Source organism: Esox lucius, chromosome 21, assembly GCF_011004845.1.
Source record: "Esox lucius isolate fEsoLuc1 chromosome 21, fEsoLuc1.pri, whole genome shotgun sequence".
Taxonomy (NCBI): Eukaryota; Metazoa; Chordata; class Actinopteri; order Esociformes; family Esocidae; genus Esox; species Esox lucius.
In genome coordinates, this window is record NC_047589.1 from 2,777,103 (window position 1) to 2,791,138 (window position 14,036).

The window sequence follows — 14,036 nt, forward strand, 5'->3', positions numbered from 1 at the left end:
TAATACTGCAAATTGTCTCCATCATATTGTCATGGTGCGGTGAGCAGCAGCGCCACCGTGCCATGTTTTCACAAGTTCCCATATCTCACGAACACATCCCGGACTGTCACATGTTTCCAATCTTCCACACCAGGTCCCAATCTAGCTCGTTTGTATGTGTATATATGTTTCCCCTCTGCTCCCCACATTGTGGATCATTGTTGCTGTCGCTGTCATTGTTGCTGTCTGTATGCTGGTGAGTGTTGTTTGTGCTACTGTTTGTTTGTTAGTTGTTAAGTCGCATTGTTGCGCACTTTTATTTTCATTCAGTAGAGTAGTTATTGTTTTCCGTTCGTGTTCGGTTTGTTGTTTGTTGTTTTAATAAACCAACGAACGTGATCTCTGCCTGCGCCTGGTTCCTCCAACACTACACCACGACAAGTGTTACAGAATGATCCACCACAACTGGAGCCAGCAGGCAGCCCCTCCAGAGAGGGTGTATATGTGGAGGGGCGATTGGGGGTCTGACTCCCTCTCATCGGACGAGGATGAAGCGTTCTATGAGAGAGTGGAGGAGGATCCCCTTGAGGAGCAAGGCTGGGGGTTGCCCCAAGATGGGTTCGGGGTGCCGCTGTGGGGCATGGACCAGTATGGAGTGGTCAAGCCCCTCACCAAAGAACAAGGGGAGCTGGTGAAGGGTCTCCTGCAGGACATGCAGGAGGCAGGAAGGACAGGACAGGACGTAGGCGAGGCCGGAGGAAGAAGAGGGCGAGGTGCCCAACGCCCGGTCCGAGGTCCCCCCAGGAAAATTTTAGGGGGGGGCTGAGAGGGTGCCCGAGGGAAGTCCCGACGGCGCCCCCTCTATGTCCGGTGCCTCCTCGACCCCGTGCAGGCTGGCCAGGCTGTAGGCTGGCAATTAGGCGCACACCGCTTCCTGCTCCGCGGCCTTCCGCCGCCCCTGTCCCTGCGCCACGGCGCCGATTGCCCCCTGCTGCATCGGAGCAGCAGCCAGCGCCTCCTACCTGCCAGCAGCGGCAGTCAGCGCCCCCTGCTGCATTGGAGCAGCAGCCAGCGCTTCCTACCTGCCAGCAGCGGCAGTCAGCGCCCCCTGCTGCATTGGAGCAGCAGCCAGCGCCTCCTACCTGCCAGCAGCGGCAGTCAGCGCCCCCTGCTGCATTGGAGCAGCAGCCAGCGCCTCCTTCCTGCCAGTGGCAGCGGCCTGCACCGCCTGAGGCCGAGGAGGAGTGGCCTGCACCGCCTGAGGCCGAGGAGGAGTGGCCTGCACCGCCTGAGGCCGAGGAGGAGTGGCCTGCACCGCCTGAGGCCGAGGAGGAGTGGCCTGCACCGCCTGAGGCCGAGGAGGAGTGGCCTGCACCGCCTGAGGCCGAGGAGGAGTGGCCTGCACCGCCTGAGGCCGAGGAGGAGTGGCCTGCACCGCCTGAGCTTGCCGGGGTTTGGCTGCCACCGCCCTTTCCTGTCCCGGCCGCCCCGGCGCCCCTTCCTGTCCCGGCCGCCCCGGCGCCCCTTCCTGTCCCGGCCGCCCCGGCGCCCCTTCCTGTCCCGGCCGCCCCGGCGCCCCTTCCTGTCCCGGCCGCCCCGGCGCCCCTTCCTGTCCCGGCAGCCCCTGTCCCGGCAGCCCCGGCCCCTCCTTCGGCTCTTCCGGCTACCGACCCTCCGTCGGCTCTTCCGGCTACCGACCCTCCGTCGGCTCTTCCGGCTACCGACCCTCCGTCGGCTCTCCCGGCCTCTGACCCTCCGCCGGCTACCGACCCATCGTCGGCTCTCCCGGCCTCTGACCCTCCGCCGGCTACCGGCCCATCGTCGGCTCTCCCGGCCTCTGACCCTCCGCCGGCTACCGACCCTCCGTCGGCTCTCCCGGCCCCTGACCCTCCGCCGGCTCCTGATCTTCAGCCGGTTCTGCCTCCCCGGCCTGTCCCGACGGCTCCGCCTCCCTGGTTAGTCGCGGCTGTTCCGCCCCCTCGGCGGGTTTGTGCCGATGGGGGTACTGTGCTGCCCCGCCCCCCCTCCCTTGGGCTAGGGTTCGTCTTGGCCCGTCCGGTGGCCGGGCCTTTGGGGGGGGGGGTACTGTCATGGTGCGGTGAGCAGCAGCGCCACCGTGCCATGTTTTCACAAGTTCCCATATCTCACGAACACATCCCGGACTGTCACATGTTTCCAATCTTCCACACCAGGTCCCAATCTAGCTCGTTTGTATGTGTATATATGTTTCCCCTCTGCTCCCCACATTGTGGATCATTGTTGCTGTCGCTGTCATTGTTGCTGTCTGTATGCTGGTGAGTGTTGTTTGTGCTACTGTTTGTTTGTTAGTTGTTAAGTCGCATTGTTGCGCACTTTTATTTTCATTCAGTAGAGTAGTTATTGTTTTCCGTTCGTGTTCGGTTTGTTGTTTGTTGTTTTAATAAACCAACGAACGTGATCTCTGCCTGCGCCTGGTTCCTCCAACACTACACCACGACAAGTGTTACACATATCCAAAAACTAGCCCCATATATTAAGCTAATTTGTTTAGAAAAGAGAGCAAGATGTGCTTGGTGATTTTGGATAAATGTCTTGCATGTTTTACAGAGAAAACTATCAATCAGATTCTTCGTGGCATAATATCGAGTAAGACCAGTATTTCATATCCTGTCATCCAAGGTAATTGTCCCTGCAAACGTTGTCTAAAACATCATCAATATCTGTTAATGTGGGAATCTTGTGAATACTCCTAGTCAGATATTCCTCTGGGTTATTGCAATTTTTTAAACTAGTGTAGTTCAAGTTCAAACATCTACATAGTAATAATAATAAATATAGCAAAAATATAGCAATAATTTACATGTAAAAGAGTAGAATGGGGAACATGAAGAATATCGGAAGAAGTATTGAATATTATAAATTCAATATGAGTGCAGTATGCATATGAATGATACAGACATAGGAATATTCTAATGTACATTGAATGTACATGAAAATACATAATTTGGAATGTTCAGGTGTGATCAGTATAATCATAGATGAGTACTGCTGGTTGCAGAGTAGTGTAGAGTGTCAACTGCCTAGTGTTTTCAGTGTGCACGGACATAATGGAATGGGAACACCTCAATCTTACTGAAAGTCCCACCCCTACATTGCATAAAAGATTTGCAGGTTTTCCCACTTACAAAGCATATAGAAGTCTGTCATTTTTATCATAGGTACTCTTCAACTGTGAGTAACGGAATCTAAAATCCAGAAAATCACATTGTATGATTGTTAAGTAATTCATTTGCATTTTATTGCATTACATAAGTATTTGATACATCAGAAAAGCAGTACTTAATATTTGGTACAGAAACCTTTGTTTGCAATTACAGAGATCATACGTTTCCTGTAGTTCTTGACCAGGTTTGCACACACTGCAGCAGGGATTTTGGCCCACTCGTCCATACAGACCTTTTCCAGATCCTTCAGGTTTCGGGGTTGTGGCTGGGTAATACGGACATTCAGCTCCTTCCAAAGATGTTCTATTCGGTTCAGGTCTGGAGACTGGCTAGGCCACTCCAGGACCTTGAGATGCTTCTTACGGAGCCACTCCTTAGTTGCCTTGGCTGTGTGTTTCGGGTCATTGTCATGCTGGACAACGACCTAAATAGGCTTTTCCATTACATTGTTGTCACAGTGCGGTGAGGATCACTGCCACTGTTCCGTACACCTCCAATTCCCATCACTCCACAAACACACCCCGGACTTGTCTTCGTGTCACGTCTTCAACTATTCACACCAGCTCCCAAGTGAGTGAGTGTTTTCTGTTTTTGCTGTCTAAGGATTCAGCCCCTTTGTTTTCTTTAAGTTTGTTTTTGTGTATGCTCGTGTTTGATTTTGATTAAAAACCCTACACCAAGTGTATTCGTCTGTGCCTGGTTCCTCCACTACCGCCACCGTTACAATTGTTCCGTTCCGTCTAAACTGACCAACAGAAAACTATTGAGAGACAATTTACCTGTTGTTTTTTTTACCGTTTTCCAACTTAATCTGGCCCACGCCACTCAGCGTTGGTATCCAAATGGTACCCAGGCGCTAATCACCCCTCGCTGAATGCATGACGTCAATGGATAAATGTGCGATACTCCCAGATGAATGGAAACTTAATCAGGCTATTACTGAAACATAATACAAATGATAAATCAATCAAATTTATTTATAAAGCCCTTTTTACAACAGCAGGCTACTTATCACATGGATTACCATTTATCAATAGGAGATTCTGCTTATTGTGTAGGCAAATGTAAATCGATTCATCAAATGTAAATTGAAAATTAAAATCTGCATTATTTTAGGAGGGAAAAAGAAACTAAATATCCTATCATCTATTTCAGAATGTTCGGTTTATTTTACAGAAGATTAATATTCTACAAAAATATGAGGCTAAATAATTATTCACAAACTGAAATTCCAAAGACATCTCTTTTTTGTAATCTAATCTATGAGGCTAGAGCTATGCATTGGCGTTGAAATCAACTCGATAGCCACACTACAACCCCAGGAGAGACTTGCAAAGACAAGCTGTTCACAGCCTACTGATTTCTGACTTTGTCTTTTTCAATAACTTATTGATGTCACCTATAGAAAAATATAATATGCCAATAATCTATGTGACTAGAGCTATGCACTGACTTGTAAAGGCTTACGCCTACTATTGAGCTAGAGGACAGTGCAGGCAGCCTGGCACCACCAAGGGAAATACATTTTTTCGGTACTCCACCGATTGCCGGTTGCCGCGATGACAGTAACTGAAAACAAGCCACACACTAACACCATAAATTATCTGGTTAAATGGTTCTCAAAGAGGCCCAATTTATTATCCATCACTGACAAGGAAACACTGAAACAAGTTTGTGTGCTACTTGATTGACAGGGCTCATCTGATACTTTGCTCTCAAGTATCAAATCACAGTGTTCCAAGCATAAAACACACAGTCTAATGAGGACATTTCTATCAAATGGTTTAGGTCCCGCCCCATTGCATTTGGATGACGCAGAACCTATTTTCGTCTCTATAGAGTAAACTAACCCTTTACATCTTTAAATACTAATAACAACGTAAGAAATTACATCAAGGAAATATGATTATTACCTTTTAGATTATTCACGTTAAAATATGGCACATTTCAACCAACTCTAACAATAAACACTCAATTGAAGAAGTTGTCAATTGTCTACTTAGTTTATATTATAGACAATATATATAGAAAACAAGATTCCACAAAACAAAACAAAAAATGCAACGTTTACCCAAAATCTAATTATCACGGGAATGTATGCATTCACAAGCATATTTGGTAGACTGGCCAATGTAAAACCACGATGTAGGCTCAGTACGATGCTTGCGTACGTTGAGACGCAAAGCTGTTTGGTCACTTCACTCTCATGAGCAAATAGAACAAAACTATCCAGTACCTCAATTAAGTCAAATCAGCACATACTGGTTCTCTGGTTTCTGGCCATAGAAAACAAATATGACCTTGTTGATTCCTATCCGGATCCAGCGGTACCACAGATACTTGGAGCATCCAGTTGAAGCTCAGAGCGCTATCTGGTTATCTGCGTCCCACGTCGGTAGTAGTCAACGCCCGATATAAAACAAGATAGCTAACACACGCTGATACTGTTTATTATTAGCTACTCACTATGCTAATGAGCAGGCTAGCAGAATACATGCGGTTTATGAACACCTTAAACATTGAGTTTACATTAAGCTATTTAAATTAATACGGTGGCTTGCTGGTCCCTTGTGACAGCCTATCGTTTAGACAATCTATTTGGAGGTAAAACACACGTTATACAGAAATACCCTTCGAGCACGCTTCCTTCATCTAACAATTTTTTCTCGCGATTGCCACCCCTCGTTCTTAGGACATATTCACCAATCACAACCAGTATAACTGCTCCTGAAACTTATGTTAATAAAATAAAATATCTTAACGTTGCAAAATATTATAATGAACTAGATCATACACTCACCTAAAGGATTATTAGGAACACCTGTTCAATTTCTCATTAATGCAATTATCTAATCAACCAATCACATGGTTGATTAGATGCATTTAGGGGTGTGGTCCTGGTCAAGACAATCTCCTGAACTCCAAACTGAATGTCAGAATGGGAAAGAAAGGTGATTTAAGCAATTTTGAGCGTGGCATGGTTGTTGGTGCCAGACGGGCCGGTCTGAGTATTTCACAATCTGCTCAGTTACTGGGATTTTGGGCGAAAATGCCTTGTTGATGCTAGAGGTCAGAGGAGAATGGGCCGAGTGATTCAAGCTGATAGAAGAGCAACTTTGACTTAAATAATTACTCGTTACAACCAAGGTATGCAGCAAAGCATTTGTGAAGCCACAGCACGCACAACCTTGAGGCGGATGGGCTACAGCAGAAGACCCCACTGGGTACCACTCATCTCCACTACAATTTGCAGGAGCTGACAAAAATTGGACAGTTGAAGACAAGAAGAATGTTGGCTAGAATAGTGCCAATTGGGCATCGTTTAAATGCCACGGCCTACCTGAGCATTGTTTCTGACCATGTCCATCCCTTTATGAACACCATGTACCCATCCTCTGATGGCTACCTCCAGCAAGATAATGCACCATGTCACAAAGCTCGAATCATTTCAAATTGGTTTCTTGAACACGACAATGAGTTCAATGTACTCAAATGGCCCCCACAGTCACCAGATCTCAACCCAATAGAGCATCTTTGGGATGTGGTGGAACGGGAGCTTCGTGCATCCCACAAATCTCCATCAACTGCAAGATGCTATCCTGTCAATATGGACCAACATTTCTAAAGAATGCTTTCAGCACCTTGTTGAATCAATGCCACGTAGAAATAAGGCAGTTCTGAAGGCAAAAGGGGGTCAAACCTGCGCTTTGCAACAAGCACTTTAAAATGAGTTCCTACTAATCAGGCTAATTTCAAACAATTGTCACACAGCTAACTCTCACAATATCTCATTCATCTCACACATTTCAGTCTTGCAAAAAACTGACAAAATTAATTTGAAGTTGTTGGTATTGCCACCTCAATTTTCAAAGCCTGGGGCAGTCAGGCCAGACACTCAATCGATACTAGTGGTTTCGTTAAATATCACATGACAGTGTTTCGACACCTACCCTAAAGTGACCAGAAATGTTTCGGAACATTGTTCCAATGCAGTGAGTGTGGGAACGGTGTTGAAAAGACCTGAACAGTATCGAGTGTGTGTGCATAAACACACTCGATACTGTTCCAGTCTACCTCGGGACATCATTGCTGCTATCTCTGCATCTCGGGTGCACATGGTAACTTAATACATCACTCCTTAATTTGCCTCGTTTGCACATCTTGAATGACATTTTGAAATTGCCATTTGTACCCAAACAACTGTTATCCCAGTTGTAACATACACTATACCTAATACTTGTAAAACTATTTGCCTTATTGCACATTTAGTATTGCTCATCTACACATTCTACTGGTAAAATACATATACTTAATACTTGTAAATATTTTCTGCCCTCCTCTATTTGCACTTTGTTAGATGCTAACTGCATTTCGTTGTACTGTACTGTTCAATGACAATAAAGTAGAATCTAATCTAATAGCAGCCCATCGCTGCTTGAGACATTCTTCCGATACAATGTGTCGAAAACACAAGAACAGCTATCAATACTAAATAGTTTGTGATGTAACTACACAGGTTTCATCCAATAACACATGATCTTTCAAGGTCCTGGTTTCCCAAAAATACCAAGGGCCTGGTGTCCCAAAAAGAGAAAGAGAAGCTCATCTATGCTTTTAACTGAACTCCCCAAAAATACTGTCAAACAGCTGCAGCTCAGATTCATGCGGGTGCTAGAATTTTAACCAGGACCACATCACTCCGGTTCTTAAATCTTTAAATCTAAGTCTCAGAACATTGTTCCGATGCAGTGAGTGTCGAACTGAGTGTCGAAGCACTCACTGGTCGGCATTCACTGTTAAACTTCCCGCAGGTACCATGGGATTTCTCTCCCGGCAATTCTCTGTTCTGTTTGGTCGTATCTCAGATGACAGTCCCGCGGAGTACAGACAGTAACGTTATTGTTAGCAGTAGGCTTACTGTTCTAACAACAGTGGGTACAGGCACTTACAGACGGACCACAATAAACGACAACTGAACCAAGAAAGAATTCTGCCTACCTAACCCATGCGTTGGTTACCATAGTAACAACAATGCTCTGGTATGTCATCTAAAAATTACTTTACAGATGTTTTACATTTTTGTAAATTAAATAAAAATGAGAGACAAGTTATAGTTATTCTCTAGTATATAAAAAACGATGCCATACAGTGGGGAGAACAAGTACTTGATACACAGCCGATTTTGTAGGTTTTCCTATTTGCATTTTATTGCATGACATTAGTATTTGATCACCTACCAACCAGTAAGAATTCGGTCTCTCACAAACCGGTTCCGTTTTTTTCCTTTAAGAAGCCTTCCTGTTCTCCACTCATTACTAGGGATGTAACGATATTGACGATGTCGCGCTATCGCGGTGGTAAACGTGTCTCGATATCGTCATGGTTGGGTTACAATATTAAAAGGACAGGTGTCCGTCAAAAAGCAAGAGGAATAAACACAGTCCCGCGGAACAAATCATTGTTAACTACATAGACCATGATCCTTTGTGCTGCGTCGTCACAACAACCATTGTTAAGCCAATAGGATTGCACGCTGCACGCTGTCCACATAAGCTCACAGCAAGCCAGCATGGCCGACAGCGATACTTGTAAGAATGAAAACAACAACCCCGAAGTTGAGATTGTGCCAGCCCCTGCAGCTTTTAAATCAGATGTCTGGAAACATTTTGGTTTCGCCGTGTCAAAAAACGCAAAAGGAAAGAAGGTGGTGGACAGACAATGGACTATGTGCAAGCACTGCCACAGTAAACTGCGATACAACACGGGAAACACAAGCAACATGCGAAGTCATCTGACAACCCATCATCCCGAAAAGTTTGCAGATTCTCTCACGAAGAAAGTAATCTCCAGTCAAAAAACCTTGAAGGAGGCATTTTCAACAACTATGCCACACAACAGCGCAAGGGCTCAAGAAATCACGAGGTACATCGCGGAATACATAGCGTGTGATTTACGTCCCTTTTCTGCAGTAGATGGCAAAGGATTTAAAAGGTGAGCTATTTAACAATACCGTGAGCTTTTCCACAATATCGCAATAAATATCGTACCGTGAGATCAACATCGAAATTGTATCGTACCGTGAGATTTTGATATCGTTACATCCCTACTCATTACCTGTATTAACTGCACCCGTTGAACTCATTACCTGTATGAAAGACACCTGTCCACACACTCAATCAAACAGACTCCAACCTCTCCACAATGGCCAAGACCAGAGAGCTGTGTAAGGACATCAGGGATAGAATTGTAGACGTGCACAAGGCTGGGATGGGCTACAGGACAATAGGCAAGCAGCTTGGTGAGAAGGCAACAACTGTTGGTGCAATTATTAGAAAATGGAAGTTCAAGATGACGGTCAATCTCCCTCAGTCTGGGGCTCCATGCAAGATCTCACCTTGTGGGGCATCAATGATCAGGAGGAAGGTGAGGGATCAGCCCAGAACTACACGGCAGGACCTGGTCAATGACCTGAAGAGAGCTGGGACCACAGTCTCAAAGAAAACCATTAGTAACACACTACGCTGTCATGGATTAAAATCCTGCAGCGCACACAAGGTCCCCCTGCTCAAGCCAGAGCATTTCCAGGCCCATCTGAAGTTTGCCATCTGGATGATCCAGAGGAGGAATGGGAGAAGGTCATGTGGTTTGATGTGACAAAAATAGAGCTTTTTGGTCTAAACTTCACTCACCGTGTTTGGAAGAAGAAGAAGGATGAGTACAACACCAAGAACACTATCCCAACCGGGAAGCATGGAGGTGGAAACATCATTCTTTGGGGATGCTTTTCTAAAAAGGGGACAGGACGACTGCACCGTATTGAGGGGAGGATGGATGGGGCCATGTAGTATCACAAGATCTTGGCCAACAACCTCCTTCCCTCAGTAAGAGCATTGAAGATGGGTCGTGGCTGGGTCTTCCAGCATGACAACGACCCAAAACACACAGCCAGGGCAACTAAGGAGTGGCTCCATAAGAAGCATCTCAAGGTCCTGGAGTGGCCTAGCCAGTCTCCAGACCTGAACCCAATAGAAAATCTTTGGAAGGAGCTGAAAGTCCGTATTGCCCAGCGACAGCCCCGAAACCTGAAGGATCTGGAGAAGGTCTGTATGGAGGAGTGGGCCAAAATCCCTGCTGCAGTGTGTGCAAACCTGGTCAAGAACTACAGGAAACGTATGATCTCTGTAATTGCAAACAAAGGTTTCTGTACCAAATATTAAGTTCTGCTTTTCTGATGTATCAAATACTTATGTCATGCAATAAAATGCTAAGTACTTACTTAAAAATCATACAATATGATTTTCTGGATTTTTGTTTTAGATTCCGTCTCTCAGTTGAAGTGTACCTATGATAAATATGACAGACTTCTACATGCTTTGTAAGTGGGAAAACCTGCAAAATCGGCAGTGTATCAAATACTTGTTCTCCCCACTGTATATAACAAACAATGCTAAATAAACACAGCACATTTAACAACACAGAGCTAACTTACCTGAGTAATCAACAATCTCCACCAACCTCCAATCCTTATTGCTCGTCCCCCACTTTAATTTGCTTTTCCTCCAGTTGGTAGCAGAACGTTTCGCATGGAGCAAAAATATGTTATGTGCAGTTGCAGTAGAACGATGGACCAATTAGGAAGACCGTCTCATATTTATGAAAGACTTTACTTCCATTGGATAAACGCTTGGTTTTAGCCAGATTTATTTGCATAATATTGACCGTGGCCCAACTTCTTGACGCGCCGGAACAGCTCGAACGGCCACGCTGCCTTCCGGAGATGCTTTGCGCAACCGTCTACAATGCCTTCACGCTGTTCATAGAAATTGAATTGTATCCGTCCGAGGCAGCGGGTGCGCTGGAAAAGTGGACATGTACCGTTACTTCAGTAAAATTGGTGTCGTTATGTATTTTTTGTGTTGTGTTTTGTTGTAAAATTGTTTTGTTTAAATGGAATTCTAAGTGGCATTAAAATAGTCTTAAATTTCCAATCTTCCAACCATACAATGCATTTAGGGGGAATTGTCTAGAAATAAATGTCTGACATTGCAGCGCATCATTCTGCCTCTATGGGTCTGTATTGCCCATGACTCTGGGTGTAGCCTATATCATTTTATGTGCCAAAAAATTTGAGTGAATTGTGTGCATGTGTTGCTGATGCTAGGTATCTATCTAGTCTTATGGCAAAGTAGTTAATATGGAGGAAGAAAAACACAAACTATCCAAGCTTGCGGTGTGATTTTGTAGCAATAGAACTGACAGTCCCCTCTTCAGTGCCAACATGACAGAAGATGCAATGCAACAGCAGCATAGTAAACATGTTTGGACTAGTGGCAGGCCGGCCCATTCGGGCATTAGGGCGGAGCCCCACTTTGGTTGTACTTGTTTTCTTACAACCCTGTTTCCAAAAAAGTTGGGATCCTGTATAAAATACAAGTAAAAACAATCCAATGATGTGCAAGTCATTTATCCTTATATTTTGTTGAATATATTACAATGACAACATATAAAATGTTGAAACTTAATAATTTGATTGTTTCTGGAAAATAGATGTCAATTTTGATTTGGATGCCAGCAACACGTGTCAAAAAAGTTAGGACAGGGGCATCTTTACCACCGTGTTGCATCAGCTCTTCTTTTAACAATACCCTGTAAGCGTTTGGGAACTGAGGAGACCAGTTCCTGTAGTTTTGAAAGTGTAATGTTGTCCCATTCTTGCTTGATATAGGACTGCAGCTGCTCAACAGTTTGGGGTCTCCTTTGCTGTATTAGTTATTTCATAATGCGCCAAATGTTTTCAGTAAGGGGCAGGTCTGAACTGCAAGCAGGCCAATTTAGCACCCAGACACTTTTACTACGGAGCCTGCTGTTGTAATACATGCAGAATGTTGTTTGGCATGGTCCTGCTGAAATAAGCAAGGCCTTCCCTAAAACAGATTTTGTTTGGATGGCAGCATATATTGCTCCAAAACCTGCACTGATAACAAGCCAGATGACCCCTCTCCTCTTTAGCCCGGAGTTTCTGGATGTTGTTTATGTATGGTCTCTTCTTTGCATGTTAGAGTTTTAACTTGCTTTTGTGGATGCTGTGACATACTGTCTTCGCAGACAATCATGGCCATCCAATATTGGTTTTCACCCTCATCCCTTGCATACAGAGATAACTACATATTCTATAGTAATATGTGTACCGTAGTAATCTGTGATTTTGTGTACCATAGATGATAAGCGACGTGGGGCCGCCTTCCCGTGGGCTCACCACCCACAGGAGGGACCATAAGGGGTCGGTGCGTAGAGGATCGGGCGGCAGTCGAAGGCAGGGGCCTAGGCAACCCGATCCCTGGACACGGAAACTAGCTCTAGGGACGTGGAACGTCACCTCGCTGGCGGGGAAGGAGCCTGAGATAGTGCGTGAGGTTGAGAGGTTCCAACTGGAGGTAGTCGGAATCACCTCTACGCACGGCTTGGGCTCTGGAACCACACTCCTTGAGAGAGGATGGACTCTTCACCACTCTGGAGTTGCCCATGGTGAGAGGCGGCGGGCTGGTGTGGGTTTGCTTATAGCTCCCCAGCTCTGCCGCCATGTGTTGGAGTTTACCCCGGTGAACGAGAGGGTCGTTTCCCTGCGCCTTCGGGTCGGGGATAGGTCTCTCACTGTTGTTTGTGCCTATGGGCCGAACGGCAGTGCAGAGTACCCGACCTTCTTGGAGTCTCTGGGAGGGGTGCTGGAAAGTGCTCCAACTGGGGACTCTATCGTTCTACTGGGGGACTTCAACGCCCACGTGGGCAACGACAGTGACACCTGGAGGGGTGTGATTGGGAGGAACGGCCCCCCTGATCTGAACCCGAGTGGTGTTCAGTTATTGGACTTCTGTGCTAGTCACAGTTTGTCCATAACGAACACCATGTTCAAGCATAAGGGTGTCCATCAGTGCACATGGCACCAGGACACCCTAGGCCGCAGGTCGATGATCGACTTTGTTGTCGTTTCATCTGACCTGCGGCCGTATGTCTTGGACACTCGGGTGAAGAGAGGGGCGGAGCTGTCAACTGATCACCACCTGGTGGTGAGCTGGATCCGATGGCGGGGGAGGAAGCTGGACAGACTCGGCAGGCCCAAGCGCACTGTAAGGGTCTGCTGGGAACGTCTGGCCGAGTCTCCTGTCAGAGAGATCTTTAACTCCCACCTCCGACAGAGCTTCGACTGGATCCCGAGGGAGGCTGGAGATATTGAGTCCGAGTGGACCATGTTCTCCACCGCCATTGTCGAAGCGGCCGTTCGGAGCTGTGGACGTAAGGTCTCCGGTGCCTGTCGAGGCGGCAATCCCCGAACCCGGTGGTGGACACCGGAAGTAAGGGATGCCGTCAAGCTGAAGAAGGAGTCCTATCAGGCCTGGTTGGCTTGTGGGACTCCTGAGGCAGCTGACGGGTACCGACAGGCCAAGCGGACTGCAGCCCGGGTGGTTGTGGAGGCAAAAACTCGGGCCTGGGAGGAGTTTGGTGAGGCCATGGAGAAGGACTATCGGCTGGCCTCGAAGAGATTCTGGCAAACCGTCCGGCGCCTCAGGAGAGGGAAACAGTGCCCTACCAACGCTGTTTACAGTAGAGGTGGCCAGCTGTTGACCTCAACTGGGGATGTCGTCGGGCGGTGGAAGGAGTACTTCGAGGATCTCCTCAATCCCGCCGTAACATCTTCCATTGAGGAAGCAGAGGATGAGGGCTCAGAGGTGGACTCGTCCATCACCCGGGCTGAAGTCACTGAGGTGGTCAAGAAACTCCTCGGTGGCAAGGCACCGGGGGTGGATGAGATCCGCCCTGAGTACCTCAAGTCTCTGGATGTTGTGGGGCTGTCTTGGT